At 41.4% G+C, this 13,744-nt stretch overlaps 1 protein-coding gene across 11 annotated transcripts in view; it reads right to left on the reverse strand.

The window, feature by feature from the left end:
* Nucleotides 1–13,003, reverse strand: part of Jade3 (jade family PHD finger 3) — a 151,988-nt gene extending 138,985 nt beyond the window's left edge. For 2 of the 11 annotated variants that reach the window (XM_046420190.2, XM_046420187.2), the window contains exons 1-2: nucleotides 12,868–13,003; nucleotides 336–417 (exon numbers count right to left, since the gene is read on the reverse strand). The gene's annotated coding sequence lies outside the window, so the exon portion shown is untranslated. Of the gene's footprint in view, nucleotides 1–335; nucleotides 418–5,090; nucleotides 6,156–12,635; nucleotides 12,816–12,867 lie in introns of those variants that run through there. The other 9 variants (XM_058571457.1, XM_058571455.1, XM_046420188.2 and 6 more) reach the window with 7 other exon arrangements.
* Between the last annotated feature and the right edge of the window lie 741 nt (nucleotides 13,004–13,744).

Below are 13,744 nucleotides of genomic sequence, written 5' to 3' on the forward strand. Positions count from 1 at the left end.
GTTTATTTCCTTAAAAATAAAATTATTTTACTAAATTGTTAGATGGTATGATATTTCATATAGCAATTTGTATAGTAAAACAAATATAAGTACAACATTAATCCTAGGGAGGAGTTATGTGAAAGAATGAGGATGTCAAGAACATCCATGGTTCTTACTATAATTTTAAAATTTTTAGTAGAATGCATTCATGTATCATTAGTATAATTTAAAATAGAATAATTAAAAGGATTTTTAAATCCTTATAGATTGAAATGGTGATATTTTGCAAATTGCAACATCTTTCCTTCCACAGGCCTTCCATTGTCCTTGGAAGTCTTAGTTACTCTACTTACCAGGTCAGGCTCGTATTCTACTCAAACCTAATGTCTTGCTCATAGGGGGCATTCAACCAATGTTTGCTGAACTGTATTGTACCTGGTAATATGGAGAAAAATGACAAATGATCACTAACAAAACTTATAATCTAGACAGACTAAATCATGCTTTAATTTTGAATGAGGAAATTACTAAGTGCTAATGACATGCTCAATAATTACAATGGCAGACACAGAAATTTGGAAGACAGCAAGACAAACACAACATAATGCCAGTGGTGTGGAGGTTTTAAAGCCTAAAACAGGTAGAACCCAAACCAAAATCAATTATTACTGGCTCCCTAAGCCATAAAACCACAAAATTCAACAGGGCAAGAAAAAGAGTAAAAAAGGAAAAAAAACTAATCTGTATTGAGTTTCTGTGTGTCATACACTACATTAGACAGTAATGCAGTTGAAAATTTTAGGACTCAGATTTCAGGTCAGACATGTAAAGCCCTGGAAAGCCAACATTTTCTCCCTTACAACAAGAAAGAAACTAGACAAACTAGAAGGGAACTACTTTCCTTGGAACTATCAGAGAACTAAGGTCACAGAACAAACCACTATCCTGGTATCCGGAGAGACAGGGGCCTGAAAGGAGACAGATTCGAGCATACAAGCCTGTAAATATTAAACTAGAAATTCTGACAAATTACTAGAGGCCAGAGTATGAAGCTCCTGAGTTCCACAAAGGGAGGTTTCCACCTTCTTGTGAGCTTTTCCTCAGGAATTGTGCCAGGCTCTCACAGTGAGGATAAGTGAAAATTCTTACAGAAAGCTCTCATGGTAGTACTGGTAGGCTGAGGAAATCAGCACCCACTGAGAAATCCAATGAACCCCTTTTTCTTTATCTCTGGCACAGAACCAAAGGCTTAATCCTCAGGGGAAGGGCTTTAAGACCTATAGCTTAAGAACACTGGTGGATACCCACTGCAGCTTGGGGGAAAGGAACCAGGGGAAAAAGAAAAAAAAGCTTCTTCATCTCTGGAGGAAGAATAAGAAATCTTGTAAGACCCAGGTTTTGCCTAAGTATCAGGCTTAATCAGATCATCAGAGAACTCTTTCCTCCCCTACCAATCACCACTTGGCAAATCAGCTACCTGGATAAGAATAGCAGAACACGATTGGGTGAGTTGTATAAGGTAGCTCTTATGATGTAGCACAAAGGAAAAACCCAAAGCCACGAAAGAGTCAAAATGAAGTTATCACTAGAGGTACTGGAAATCTCTGGTGCCCATAGCAAAAATAAACATTGAAAAAAGGCCAATTTCTGACTACATTAACACAAATCTTCACACTAAAGGCCTAGGTAAAAGGAACCCATGTTCTTCTCCAAACATATAGAACATTTACCTCAGCATCTCCTGCCTATGGTTAGCTTTTAGTATGTTTATAAAAAAAAGCATAATAAAAGGATAAAAAATACTCCAAGTGACAAAACAATCATCAGATACAAACTCAGCATGATGCAGATATTTGGGACTACTGGAAATGAAATTTAAAAGAATTGGGGCTGGGGATTTGGCTCAAGCGGTAGCGCACTCGCCTGGCATGCGTGCGGCCCAGGTTCGATCCACATACAAACAAAGATGTTGTGTCCGCCAAAAATTAAAAATAAATATTAAAATTCTCTCTCTCTCTCTTTAAAAAAAAGAAATTTAAAAGAATTATGTTTATATATTAAAGACTTTAATGGAAAAAGCAAAGCCAGGTGCAGTGGCATATGCCTGTAATCCCAGCAACTCGGGAGGTTAAGGCAGGAGGATCCTAAGTTCAAGGCCAGCCTCAGAAACTTAGTGAGACCTGAAGAAAATTGGTGAGACCCTATCTCAAATTAAAAAATAAAAAGGCTGAGGATGTGTCCCCGAGTTCCATCCCTGATCCTTGGTACCAAAAATAAAAAGTATGATATGTTAAGACCAGACAGATAATTTTAGCAAACTTATAACAAAGATCAAATGGAAATACTAGAAATAAAATATAGAGTTAAAAAATGGGGGACTGGGGTTGTGGCCTAGTGGTAGAGCACTCGCCTAGCACATGCAAGGTGCTGGGTTCCATCCTCAGCACCACATAAATAAATAAATAAATAAATAAATGTATTGTATCCAACTACAACTAAAAAATTATACACACACACACACACACACATATATACACACACACACATATATAATGGGCTCAAGTGTACAGCCAAGATCAGGTCAATAAAAATTAGAACAAAAAGAGACAAGAGTGAAAAAATAAACAGCATTGAAGAACTATGGGACAAGAACAAATCTGTAATTGGAATCATAGAAGGAGGAAAACAACAGGACAGGAGAATTATTGGAGAAATCAATGGCTAAGAACTTTGCAAAATTAGTGACAGATAAGAAACCAGATGTTTAAGAAGTTCAGAGTGCCAAGTAGGATAAATATGAAAATAAGTTTTTAAAGCCACCTAGGCATATCATATTCAAGCTGCTGAAAATCAAAGACAAAAAGAAATTCTTAAAGGTAGCCAGAGGAAAAAAAAAGACACATTAGCTAAAAAGAAACAAGGATTCAGAATTATAGCAGACTTCTCATGAAAAACCATGCAATAATGGAGTAATATGTTCAAAGGTGGGGAAAAACTTGCCAACATAGAACTCTATATCCTACAAAATGTCCTCCAAAGTGAAGAAAAATGAAAACTTTCTCATACAAACAAAAACATAATTTACTGCCTTCAGACCTGCTCTAAAAGAAATGCTGATGGAAATTCATCAGGCAAGATGGGAAACTGGCATGAACAAAATTAATGAGCACGGAAAAAATAATAAATGGGGGCTGGGGTTATAGCTGAATTGGTAGAGCATTTGCCTTGCATGTGTGAGGCACTGGGTTCGATCCTCAGCACACCTTAAAAAAACATAAAGGTATTGTGTCTGTCTACAACTAAAAAAGAGAATAAATTAATGTAGAATATAACCTTTTATTTTAAAATGTTAGAAAAACTAATTTTCCATGTACTCATCAAAGGACTATCTTGCAAGCAGGCCTTGTAAAGTTAGCAGCCTCAAGCCTAGCCTACTAGGTTAACTGTTTTCTTTACCAAACCAAAACAACAAAAAAAAATCTCAACAGCCAACATTATACTTAATGATGAAGGATGGAAGGCTTTCTAAGAATGGAACAAGTGGTTCTCTCTCACTACTATAATTCTGAAAAAGAAAAAGAAAGCCCGAATACTGATATTACTTGATTTAAAGACTATAAAGCTATAGTAATTAAGATAGTGTGTTAGGACTTGAGTTATGGTTAAGTAGTAAAGCACTTGCCTAGCATAAAGCCCAGATTTCAATCCCCAGTAACACCAAAATACAAAACAAAAAAAACAAAAAATCAGAAGTATATCTCTATGAGGCATTTCTGGTGGGGGGGATGGAAATATTTTTTGTGCAGGAATAGCTCTGACCCAGTCAATTTTGGAAGGAGTCCATGCAAATTCACATTGTCAATACCATATGCTATTTAAAAAAATATTTAGCTGGGCATGGTGGTGTGTGACTGTAATTCCAGCGGCTCAGGAGGCTGAGATAGGAGGATTACAAGTTCAAAGTTAACCTCAGCAATTTAGCAAGGCCCTAAGCAACTAGTGAGAGAACCTGTCTCAAAATAAAAAAATAAAAAGGGGATATGGCTCAGAACCAAAAAAAAAAAAAATCAAAAACAAACCCAACAACAATGAAAAAACAAAACCATTTAGCCAAACACAGTGGTGTATGCTTGTTATCCTAGTGGCTCAGGAGGCTGAGGTAGGAGGATAGCAAATTCAAAGCTAGTCTTAGTAATTTCGTGAGGCCCTAAGCAACTTAGCAAGACCCTGTCTAAAAATAAAATATAAAAAAAGGGCTAGGGATGTGGCTCAGTAGTTGAATGCCTCTGGGTTCAATCCCAGGTACCAAAAAATATTAATTTTTCAAATAGGGAAATATATCCACATAGCTTAAAATTCAAAAGGTATGCATAAAAGTTTATGTACCATCCACTCCCTGGCCATGCATGCCCCCAAATCATCAGTGTCTTGAATGCTCTTCCAGAAAAAAATTTGTCTATATATTTAAAAATGTATGGGCTGGAGATATAGCTCAGTTAGTTCAGTTGGCAGAGCGCTTGCCTCGCATGCACAAGGCCCTGGGTTCAATCCCCAACACCACAAATAAATAAATAAATAGATAAATAAATAAATAATAAAAATTAAAAATATATATTATTGCCCTCATTCACTATTTATTTCACATAAATGTGGCCTACAATACATACTGTTTCTTGCTTTTTCTCACTCTGTACTCCAGGAGATCATGCAATATCAGTGTGATACTCCACTGGGGTATTACAAGCAATATTGCTATTATAAGCAATATTTCAATTAATATGGAAGTATCTGTTGAATAAATTTCTACAGGTATTTGCTGGGTCAAATGATATTCATGTTTATAAATTTTGATGGCTCTTTCCAAGTCACTGACTTTTAAAATGTCAGGGATTTTTAATTTTTAATTTTTATCCTAGGAGGAAATAGAAAAGCTAAGATTCTATCACCAGGTAATTTTCTGGAAGAATGTACACCTCTAAGCTGCATAAAATGAGCCTTGTATTCAACTTTCCTACATGTCCTTTGTAGGATTCAATTGCATCTTTATGTAATACATTTCAGGCCTCCAGCTGTTGTAAAGTCTATGTTAGTTATGTGAAGAATGTTACCTCTGAGATCTTCATGAGCAAAGGTCAAAAGCTGATGCCCCAAATTGGTGGTTCCTGGCCACTGACTTCACAGTACAATGCTGGATTCTTCACTGCAACCACGAGAAAATTTTAAAATCTTGACCAAATACAACATATCTACAGAGATTCCTTTGTTGTTATTACAATGCCCAAAGAAGGATTTCTTAGATAAAAAATTCTAAAATACATAAAGGTTTCAAAGAGAGTTTGAAAATGTTTTCTCTCATCTCTTAGTTGGTAGTTGATTCCCAAATTGTACATCTTTTTTCTTAACTACAAAATCTACTTTATTACACTAGGATTTTTGTGATAAAGGTTGAATGGGGGTTGAGGAAACCCAGAGGTTCCTTTGATAATAGCTACACAAGATTAGTGAGCAGTTTAGCCACTCATATAAGAATATTTATGTTCGGGGGTAGGGTTGTGGCTCAGTGGTAGAGTGCTTGCCTACCATGTGTAAGGCACTGGTTTCAATTCTCAGCGCCACATATAAATAAATGAATAAAATAAAGGACCATCAAAATGTAAAAAAAAAATTTTTAAAAAAGAATATTTATGTTCAATATCACACTGTCAAAAAACAAAAACAAGAGAAAACCACACTGTCTCTCTTTGGCATTCTCCTAGAAAAACTATCACTCTGCTTCATGCTTGGTAGAAGAGAATGTGTTACTAATGGCACGATCATATTACTTAGTTGCTAGAAATCACTAAAATTCAGAAATGGGTATTTAATAAGATTTATCAAAAGTTGAGATCTAACATTATTAATTATTATTCATTACTGTAATACTGGCCCCAGGTTTTTATGCATCTTCTTGTATCCCTACCTTTGAATGGTCCCCTCCTGCAATGACTCTGGGCTTGGCCAGGGAAGTACTTGTGTGCTTTAGCTGATGGAACAATGGCAAACTTGACAAAAGCAGACACTTGAAAAGTACTTGTATACTGGTGCTTGCTCTCACTTGCTACTCTTTGAGACTAGCAATGTTAACAAACCAGCTAGAGGAGACCATGTGGAGCAGAGATAAGTAACTCTAGTTTAGGAACTCCTACTGAGACCAACCAGCCTTCTAACCATCAGATGTGTGAGCAAAGCCATTCTAGATCATCCAGCCACCAACTAACCACCCTCTTCACCTAAAAAGCTAAAAGTAAATTTGTTTGTTGTCTCAAAGTAAAAAAAAAAAATTAAAAAAGGATAGGGATATTGCTCATTGGTTTAAGCACCCCTGGGGTTCAATTCCTGGTACAAAAAAAAAAAAAGGAAATATGTTTGTGGCTCAGTACATATGGCAAGGGGAAGAGAACACTGGTATTTCTGCCATGCAGTTTACTCTATACCTGAGAAATAGTTTCAAATACAAAAACCTCCAGTATCTGGGCTGGGTGCAAACCCAGTGACTCGGGAGGAGACAGGAAAATTGCAAGTTCAAGGTCGGCCTACCAACTTTCCAAGAACCTGTTTCAAAATAAAAAAACAAAAATAAAAAGGACTGGGAATTTAACTCAGTGGTAAAGCACTTCTGGGTTCAATCCCTAGTACCACAAAAACAAAACAAAACAAAAAACTCTAGTACCTGGATGAGAATAAATAAATATGTAAGTATTGAAAAAATGCTTAAGTCTTCCCAGATTCTCACAAATGTGCTGTCTGCCATCACAGATGGCACACATACAAAAAACAAAAAACATGACAAATTTCCATTTAGTCACTGAAGTATCTTTATCATGATATATTTAAACCAAAGTCTTATACTTGACGGTTTCATTTCTAACACTGAACAACAACTCAGGTTTCCAGGAATTCCTTTTTCTCCCAATTACATTTTTTTAACCCATTTGACAGGGGCTTAGTGAAAGCTGAAAAAACTCCCTTAATGTAGCCTAAAAAGCATCTGCTATATAAGCCTAATTAAACCTCTTTCTAGAAGCATACAGAAGGACCAGCTTCTTCTAAAAACACAGCATTTTAGCCATGTCCATGGTGGACACTAAAAAAAATTTAAGCTAGGTGTGGCAGTGCATGCCTGTAATCCCAGAGACTTGGGAGACTAAAGGAGGAGGATCGCAATTTGGAAGCCAGCCTCAGCAACTTAGTGAGGCCCTCGGCAATTCAGTGAGACCCTGTCTCAAAAATTAAAAATAAAAAAGGGGTCTGAATTTGGCTCAGTGGTAAAGCACCTCTGGGTTAAATCACTTGTACTAAAAACAAACAAACAAAAACTTCTTACAACCTACACATTTGGGCCAGAAACTTTGCCTCCATTGGCTCACAAGGTGCGACACCAAAGAAATGAATTACTTAAACCATTTTTGTTTAGGTCTCACCACATGCTTTTCTGGATTAAACACACACATATCATGTGGTTTAAAAAAAAGTGAAAAACATCTTCAGCAGCCTCCCATTGTCCTTGGAATAAAACACAGCTTCATAATGAGGTCCCATAAGGCCCTGTCAATCTTCCCTTGCCTATCTCATCTCTTTCTCTAGGTCCTAGCCAAACCTCTCTGGGTCCTTTCCATGTCTCTTTCCCACCTGCGTGTCCTCACAACACTTGCTATTCCATTTGCCTAGCAATTCCTTCTCTCTACCTTTTACCTTGCTTATTCCTGATCATTCTTTTTTTTCTTCTTCAATATTTAGTTGTAGATGGACAGAATACCTTTATTTTATTTATTTATGTGGTGATGAGGATCAAACCCAGTGCCCCACACATGCAAGGCAAGTGCTCTACCTCTGAGTCACAACCTCAGCCCCCCTGCTCATTCTTGAGGCTCCAAGGACACCTTGTTAGTGTGCCTCACAGAGGAATTCTACCTCTTTCTTACTGTGTGACCTTGGACAAAGTATCTCTGCTTCACCTTTCTAAGCCTCACACCTCAGTGACATAACCTATGTGATTAGCACAAAGGAAATGATTAACAAATCATTGCTGCTGCTGTTATTATCCCATACAATAATCTCCATCATTTCACCTAGTACAATAGCAATTAAAACATTTATTTGTTGAAAAAATAGAAACACTCTCTTGGATCCCACCTTAATGCCTAATATTTTTCATGCGATTTCCCCCACATATGCCATTTTTAAAGGGAAGATGAGATGAATGTTTATGGAGCATCTATTACCTCAATTAATTCTCACTACCACCTTCAGAGATGCGGTTTAGCAGACGAAGAAACTAAGGCAATGTTAAATTCAGAGATGTGGTTTAGCAGACGAAGAAACTAAGGCAATGTTAAATTCAGAGATGTGGTTTAGAAGATGAAGAAACTAAGGCAAAGTTAAATAACTAGTCAAGATCAAAGGTAGAACAAGGATTCCATTCCAAGTTGGCCTGAGGCCACAGCCTGGGATGGATGGATGACACCAAAGGCTTCCAAAACACATGAACCTCATCATCTAAGAGCAGTGGGCCTCAATGAAGACATATCTTCATATTCATGTCCATTCAAATGACTCCCAGATAGCGACTCTTCAGATCCTTAAACACGCTGGTATTCCCAGCACCCTTAGGAACCCCTTCAGTAGAACACTCCTCTCCCTAACTATGAGAAGATTCCTTACTTTCTTTCCATTGGATACTGAGCTCTTAAGAGGAAGAATATTTTTCACCTCTTTTACCCCTAGCAAATAGAATGCACCCAATACTTGTTTGTTGAATGAATTAAATTAAATTGTTAGAGAATATATTATGACTGCAAAGTTGAGGAGTAAATTTTCACAACAATATTAAAATTTGGCATAGTTAGGAAGAAACTTGATAAAAATGGTGAGAAAAGGGGGGTTTAATCTTAAACACTTTTACAACTGATAATGATTTCTATATCTAGCACCAGAGATTCCACATGATTTACAAATGTGTACTTCATAGCTCTAGGGCCCTGCCCCAATACCAATACTCTGCTATACCTGGTGTTTGCATCTGAGACACTTCACAATAGGATGGCCTTGACAAGTACCAATCTCTCAATGGTTACTCTCAAATGATTGGGGAAAAGAAACAGCAATTGACAAAGCAAATAAAATCAACTGCTGATAACGGGTGACCTTGGGTAAAGGGAATACAGTAAGTTTTTTGTACCAATCTTGCAACATTTTTGTAATTATAATGTTTTATCAAAAATTGTTTTTAAAATCTAAAAAAGGATAATATTAATAAATTTCCCAGGAAATTCCAGCACACAAGGTCCAGTGTATTGGCCATGCTGGTACCATATTCTCTTATTAACTGTTTCAAAAACACATTCCAGTCTCATGTCTATCAGGCAGTATCAAGAGAAAGGAGCTCCTTGAGTAGCAGGGCATAACCATGACTTCTGGGTTGGAACAGAGATTAAATTATTGCTACTTTCAAGTATTTATGAACTCACAGGTGTTTCCTATTGGTCAAAACCCCAGTACAATTTCCCCATACCAGGCCAATTATTTTCTTTAAGGCATACTAGAACCCCCCAGGACCCTCAGGGGCCTGTCATCATCCTCAGAGGGACAGCCCTCTGAGTTCTTACCTTCCTTTTCCCAAGCCTAGCTAAGGGATCAGGCATGTTTTTTCTCAGGACCCTTCTTTCTTGCCCAACATAAGCACAGAGACAGTGGCAAGAGCTTTGTTGTTACTGTCTATGGAAAGACCTATAGGGAGGAAGCAAAAATAACCATGGGGAATTCACAAAGATTGTAGAAAACAGAAAACTCAAAGCAGTATTACTAGCTCTGTAATGACCACTTGACAGCAACATCTAATTCAAAACTTCTAACCACTCATGCCAGATCCTTCCCAACCTACAAACCAGAATGCTTTAGCTTTCTCAGATACTGTAACTGGAACAACAGAAACTTGTGAGCCATTCCTGTGTCCCAGTTTCAGGAGAGTTCCAGGGCTGGGGATGAAGCTCAATAGTAGAGTGCTTGCCTAGCATGCACTGGGCCCAGAGTTCAGTTCTCAGCACCAGAAGAAGAAAAGAAATTGCCAGGACAGTGTCAGATATGGATCACCAAACACCCACCTCTCACCTACAAAATAATGTAAATAAAGTTCATAGCAAATTATTCCCAATGAGAGGTTTTCTTTTTTTCTTCTTCATTACTTTGCAGTGCTAGAGATCAAACCCAAGGCCTTGTACACACTAGGCAAGTGCTCTATCGCTGAGACACATCTTCAGCCCAAGATTTTCTCAAATGTAAGTTAGCATGTGACTTCTATTTTTCTTAGCTCCTGTGTTGTACAAGCTCCATGAGAAGGTAGATACATTATGCACCATGGTAATGTTCAATCTCATTTTTAAAAATATTTATTTTTTAGCTGTAGTTGGACACAATACCTTTATTTTGTTTATTTATTTTTATGTGGTGCTGAGGATTGAACCCAGGGCCTCGCATGCTAAGTGAGCGTTCTACCACTGAGCCACAACCCAAGCCCCCTCAACGTCATTTTTACTCTGATTCTCTGCACCCCTGATCAAGGCTTGTTAAAGAGAGCATATCTTCAAAAACACCTGATGCATGATGCTTCCTGACTCTTCCCGCAACTCTTTCCCCCAACAAGATGCTTGCTTAGTTCCAGGGAAGTAATAAAGAAGAGATGGCTTTATGTAGTTTAGAAGAGAAATGGGGGGGCTGGGGATGTGGCTCAAGCGGTAGCGCGCTCGCCTGGCATGCGTGTGGCCCGGGTTCGATCCTCAGCACCACATACAAACAAAGATGTTGTGTCCGCCGAAAACTGAAAAATAAATATTAAAAATTAAAAAAAAAAAAAAAAGAAGAGAAATGGGTTGTTAAAAATTGGTGGAACACAAGAAAGAAAAGATAAACCTTATTAAAGAGCTGGGTATATAATGTCTGTAATCCCAGGGGGTTAGGAGGATGAAGCAGGAAGGATCACAACTTCAAAGCCAACCTCAGCAACTTAGTGAGACTGTCTCAAAATAAAAAGGGTCTCACTAAGTTGCTGAGGGCCTTGCTAAGTTGCTAAGGCTGGCCTCGAACTCGTGATCCTCCCATTTCAGCCTCCTGAGTCGCTGGGGTTACAAGGTGTGCCACCACTCCAGAACAAAATGCACTTTAAATGAAAGAGAAAATGGTATGTTATGGAGGTAGAATACTCCTAGGCAAAATAAGAAAAATCTATTTTCAATCACACGATGCTATAAAAGCACAAGAACTATCCTGCTAGAAGGTTAGGAAGGCTGGAACCCGCATTCCCAGTTATCTCCAGATATGAAAATATTAAACTAAAAATGCGCTTTGTTCAGCCGACTCTGTTCTCATCTGCCCCCCATCCCCCAACCCCCAGGCGGATGAGAAGTGGCTGCAGGGAAGGTATTTAAGAGGTGAACTACTCTGGGAAAGTTGATTCTGGTTTGCTTAAACTGAACGACAATGTTGTGCAACCAGTTTTTCCCTAAATTTTTCCCCCCTGCTTTAGAGAGAAGCAGTTATCTTTATCAGACTGAATACAGGGAATGAGGTCGCCTTCCCCTCCAGGCCATTGGAATCACTGTCAACACGGTTTTGATTTTTTATACAATCAGACCGTGAAGGGGAGGGGGGAGCGGGGATCTCATTCTCAGCTTTACAGATGTACGCATCTAACAGGAGTAGGGGGGAAAAAATTAAAGTCCTCGAGCACATCTGAGGCCACCGATTTCCTGGCAACTCAGAAAGCCAAAGGAGCGGCCAAACAAGTTTCTTGACAAATACCTAGGAGCTACATTCGTCCCAGACCTGCACAGCGATATAAACTTTTAAACATGCCTCCACATACCATCACTTACATTCACTCACTAGAGATCCCGCCCCCCTTTCCTTCTCAAATATTAAACACAGGTTGCCCTGTGCAATTTAAAGCCAGACTTAACTGGAAGCAACGGCTCTGTTCTAAAAAGTGGGAGAAAAAGATTGCAGGAGAAAGAAAAGAATAGAACTCTGGTCCCTACAGAAGAGGGGATAAAACGAACTCGAGAACTGGGCAAAAAAGTTAACAACTCTGCCTTACCCGGCGGTGGGAAAATTGCAAAGCCCTTACAATTGATTTTCCCACCCCCGGGACCGCTGAGCGCTCGGCAGCTGCGGACTCGCAGCGTCCGAACAATGACTGAAGAAGGGAAAGTTCGCTGGCCAGGGAGCCCACGCTCCCGCTCGGTTGGCACCCAGACTCCCTGAGGTGCCTGGCCGCTCCCCGCACCTCAATCCTTCCCTCTCCATGCACTCAGTTCTTCCCGCCCCCTGGTGCTGAAACGGCCGGGACGCGCCCTCGCTCTCCAGAGCATCCGACCCTGGGCGGCCGACAGAGTAAGCCCTCCCGCCACGAGTCTGCCCCCTTGAGCCCCGATACCATGCAGAGGACAGGGTGGGAGGGGACGCCAAGAGGGGGCACCGGAGGGAACAGCCGCAACAGTTATGGCGCTCAATTCTTTCCCGGTGTAGCCGGGAGCTATACCTAGCTCGCGTGTCCGCCCCCGCCCCCAGCCTGGGCCACCAGGCATTGCCCTGACCAGTAAAGAGGCCACCAGGCACTTTACCTCAGCCCACACACGTTCTTGGCCCGAAAGCTGTGAGGACGCCAGAGGCGACCGCTATGTAAAGCCAGAGCGATCTAGAGCTCAGCGAGGCCGTGCCGGGACACGGAGAGCAGGGACACTGCGCTCCGCGCCGCCCGCTTCCCACTCCGCGAGGCCGCCACTCCCGCTGCCTACCCGGCGCGACGTCGCGCCCCCAACCTCGCTTGCGCCGCGTCTGGCCTGTGGCGCCTACCTTCACGCAGCTAAATCGCGGATCCTTCCCGGCTCCACACGGGGGCCCCCTGCAATGTGCTGGGCTAGTCGGGCAGGGGTGGTAACCGCCCCCCTGACCGCCTGCTTTCTTCTTTTCCCTCCCTCGCACCTGCCCCCTAATCCCCTCCTCACCCCCGCCCTCCCGCCCCGGCCGCCTGATCCGCCAGGGCCGCCCCCCTCTCCTCAGCTCGTGCCCTCGGCCCTCGGCCCTCGCCCGCCTGGCCCGTCAGGCCTCAGCCCTGGGCAGGCGGTTGGGCGGCGGCGGCAGCGGCGGCGGCGGCTGAGGCGGCGCGGAGCACTATTGTATTCCTGACACTGTGCGCTCCCACGCTCCGCCTCTTCCCTTTCCTTCCTCCCCCAACCACTCCCCGCCTGCCTCACCGCCGGCCGCGCTCGCAGTACCCGACTGGCTCCCCGCCGTCTGCCCGCCGCGCGCTCTTCTGGCGGGCTGGGCGCCGTCTCCAAGCCACCGGCTTCGACGCTCCGCCCACTCAGAGCTCCCGCACCCGCGACGCTTTTCTCCAGGTGGGTTCTCCTCCCCTCCTGCTGGGCGCGCTGCCGCCCCTAGGAACCCTTGCCCCATGAGGCGCTAGAGAGGACCAGGTGGAGGCGTCTTGGCTGTGTCGAAATACAAACCAAGCTTTTCGTGGCCCCTTCCAACTCTAAAGTTCTATAAGTGGAACTCTTTATATATGAACTTGGCGACCACTATTGATTTACATCGTTTATGCCTGAAGAACCTATAATAATAAAGCCAAGGTGGCTGTTAACAATACTTTTATCCAGTTGCAAGCACAAATGGTTTATGATGTTGTGTGGCTTTTTTGGTGTCAAGTTGGTTACCCTACAACTCCCGG

The sequence above is a fragment of the Marmota monax genome, unplaced genomic scaffold (assembly GCF_021218885.2).
Source record: "Marmota monax isolate L192 unplaced genomic scaffold, Marmota_monax_Labrador192_F-V1.1 WCK01_AAM20220418_F8-fsc00225, whole genome shotgun sequence".
Classification (NCBI taxonomy): Eukaryota; Metazoa; Chordata; class Mammalia; order Rodentia; family Sciuridae; genus Marmota; species Marmota monax.